The sequence below is a fragment of the Zootoca vivipara genome, chromosome Z1 (genome assembly GCF_965207765.1).
Source record: "Zootoca vivipara chromosome Z1, rZooViv2.hap1.1, whole genome shotgun sequence".
Taxonomy (NCBI): domain Eukaryota; kingdom Metazoa; phylum Chordata; class Lepidosauria; order Squamata; family Lacertidae; genus Zootoca; species Zootoca vivipara.
The window spans coordinates 14,662,604-14,666,495 of NC_142583.1; positions in this window are offsets into that span (position 1 = coordinate 14,662,604).

Genomic DNA, 3,892 nt, shown 5'->3' on the forward strand with positions numbered 1-3,892 from the left:
CATTCCTCCCGGGGGGGGAGAGCGACTGAGCATGCGCGGTGACGGCGCCGCTCTTCGGCAAGGCTGAGGGGAAAGGAAGGCGGAGTTTCACTGTGGAAAAAGCAGCTGGCGGAGAGCAGCCAGTTTTTTCATCAGTCGTGCGCTGTCCTGTCAAGCGCTCCCGCGCCACGAGGCTGTAGCCCCGGACGAGCAAAGTCCCAATCAGTTATTTTGCTCAAGTTAGGAGTGCAGCAACTGTAACAGTTGGGGAGCAGGGGCGTCAACTTGAATAAAATATTTGGGATTTGGGGCGGGATGGGGGGGGGGGTTGTGCTGCCGGAAAGAATTTGATCCACGTACGACGTTTTAGGAACTTCAGTATCGCCTACCTGCATTGTATGATGTATTTAATCTTCAACTGCAAGTACACTGAGAAAAAAATCGTATGTTAATTCATACTTCAAAAGAGAATGTCTTCTGCAGTGCCGGATTCACGTATCAGCTAAACAAGCTATAGCTTAGGGCCCCACTCCCGGGGGGGGATTTAAAGGGAAAAAACTGGATGTGCAGTACATTTCCAAAATATAAGGTTAAAAAACAAATAAAATAAAACCTACCGGTACATACAGCAACAGTGTTTTGAGGTGAAACAGAGTCGCAAGGGACAATTTTTCTGATAGCCTCATGCTTCATACCAACTAGTCTGGAACAGTACCAATAGCTAACACTGTTTATATCATTAGAAACCACAAAGTATAGATCAACGGAAATAGAAGAGGAAAGAGAAGGATTATTTGTACTCCAAAACTATCATTATCTGTTCTGAAAATCATGTAATTAAGTTCTGTATTGCTGGTGGGAAAACGGATGAGCAACCTTACATTGCAACCTTTAAAAGCAACTCTTAGGTGGATATAAATTTCTGTGTTACCAACAAAATCATCCAGATTAAAAGGGAGCCATCGCAGTGGTTATATACATTTTTATTATTTTATTAATTATACCGGTAGCGTTTTTATACCACCCTCCGTACGAAGACCACAGAGCGGATTACAATATAAAAAGTATATTTCAAGTATATTTGAAATAAATTTATTTATTTAGTGCCCATGGATATAATTGCGTTTCAGGGTGAATTTTAAAATATTGAGGGAAAATATCTTCACTGTGATGCGGTGGGGAAAGCTGGCTTTGGAGTTTAGGGACTTTGCTTCCCCACTCACCAATGAAAATCACTAGTTGACTGTTAGCAAACTGCCTTCCTTAGCTTAACTTAACCTCTCACAGCTTTGTTGCAATGAGTGAAAAGTAGTGGGAGCAATCCGAACAAAGAGCTGGGGGGAGCTACGAACAGCAGATATACTGTCCTGCATTATGAATGCATCAAATGGCTTTAAGAATGGATCCTTATTCGAAAGGAGAAACCATTCAAATCTCTTGTTAACAGTTTACCATCCCCTGAGATGATAATAGGGCCTAATAAGTCCAATTAACCACATAATCCAGAGTGTGACTCTAATCTTTTTCTGCCTCTTTGCATCCAGGGCCATGCGGCCTGCCACCATAGAAATTGGCTGGAACGGTAATAGAGGAAGAATCAGCTATTGTCCCCAGGCAGGATATTTTCCAGGAAATGGTACTAGACACCAAACAAATGCATTTGTGTTTCAAACAGCATATCTAAACCACAGCACCTTTTATTCCACCGCCACTGAATAGACACCATATGAAATGTGCTTTGTTGTTCTGAGGCAGCTTTAAATATTTTATTTATGTGATAATTCAATAAATAGAACATGGTCCCACTGTGAGCAAGTGTCTTTTGGACACATAAGAAGTTGATTGGGAGAACTATGAGCTTATTCCCAATCCTTCCTTAAATTCCTAATCCAGTTTTTGTCCCTTTTTCAACCTTCCAAGTTTCCCTATTTCCCAGATTTACAGAAGCCATCCCAGTTTCTGATTTGATCTTGGAATGTCCTGCTTTTCCTTAAAGGTAAAGGTAAAGTGACCCCTGACCATTAGGTCCAGTCGTGACTGACTCTGGGGTTGCGACGCTCATCTCGCTTTATTGGCCAAGGGAGCCAGCGTACAGCTTCCGGGTCATGTGGCCAGCATGACTAAGCCGCTTCTGGCAAACCAGAGCAGCACATGAAAACGCCGTTTACCTTCCCGCCGGAGCGGTACCTATTTATCTACTTGCACTTTGACGTGCTTTCAAACTGCTAGGTTGGCAGGAGCAGGGACCAAGCAACAGGAGCTCACCCCGTCGTGGGGATTCGAACCGCCGACTTTCCGATCGGCAAGCCCTAGGCTCTGTGGTTTAACCCACAGCGCCACCCGCGTCCCTTTGCTTTTCCTTAGGACGTCCCTATTTTAATTGGAGAAATGTTGGAGGAGACATCTTTATTTTCATCAGAGAAATATTGGAGGGTATCCTCATCCCTACATTTACAATTTAGTAAAATGCAAGTTTGGAGTTTACTCTTTAGAGATACCTGTACAACAAAGTAATATTGGCTTTATACCATTTTAAGTGACTTGGCTTTAGTATTCTGGGTATTGTAATTTGAAGAGGGTGCTGACAAAGCTCAATTCAAGATCCCTAGCCTCCTCACAGAACTGCGCTTCTCAAAGCTCCCTAGAGAGGGGGCATAGCTGCCAAGTTTTCCCTTTTCTCGCGAGGAAGCCTATTCAGCATAAGGGAAAATCCCTTAAAATAAGGGATAACTTGGCAGCTATGGAGAGGGGGGGTGACTACTAAAATTAGTAGTCAAGGGGAAATTATATTCTCTAGAATACCTAAAGGTCATAGATAGAGCCTTGATGTCAAAATAAATACATCCCTTTCAATTTTTGAACATACATGCTCTGCTTGTTTCCAAATTGCAAATCTGATGCACTCTTCCTGCACAGTTAAATGTCAAGAAAATGCTCATTCAGCTCTCAAGAGTGGAGAAGTCCATAACATAAAGATTTATAAAAAAAAGTCGGAAGGTCAGCTGGAACAGTTGCACAGAGGAGGGGAAAATTTCAGGTGTTCCATGTCATGCAAATGTCTGTTAAAATTCTCTCCTCTACACAACTATTAGAGGTGAAGGAGCCCCGTTCCCTCTTTGCATCTGACCACTCTAAAAAGCCAAAGAAAACCAGAGTGCCAAACTAAAAATGATTCTACAGGTCCAATAACTGTAGGAAATACGTTGCAAATAGTAGGAACTGTGAGTGAAAGGCCCTTTGGTTTTGTTCCCTGAGAGAAGAGGGTAGACTGTGAACCTTATTAATAGTGTTCGTTAGCTTGTAGGCCATAGTGTTTTATCCATAATATATGTTTAAGTGAATCATTAACTTTTTTCTGTACTCATAAAAAAACAGCAGCACATAGGAGAAGATGCAAGGCCTTAATTTATTATGTTTGCTGGTTTGCTTCAGCCCATGCACAGAAGGAATGCAGTTCTGCTATGAACAGGCATCCGTTTGCTTACTTTATCCAATCGTAAAAACTTCAGCATTCTGGTTATGTTTGATCCCACTATTTCTTAGATGTATGTGAGATTTGGCATGGTGCAATGAGAGAGACTGCAATACTTTTTCAGACTCTCTGCAAGTGAAAGGTATTTCAAACAGCACTCAAAAGGTAACTTTCTATGCAGACATGCAAAATTAGCTGGGATCTATAGTACAGCTTACCCCATCACAGAGATTCAAACCGCCGACCTTCTGATCGGCAAGCCCTAGGCGCTGTGGCTTAACCCACAGTGCCACCCGCCGTCACTCCCATTGCTTGGTCCCTGCTCCTGCCAACCTACCAGTTCGAAAGCACATAAAAATGCAAGTAGATAAATAGGTACTGCTACAGTGGGAAGGTAAACGATGTTTCCGTGTGCTGCTCTGGTTCTCCAGAAGCAGCTTT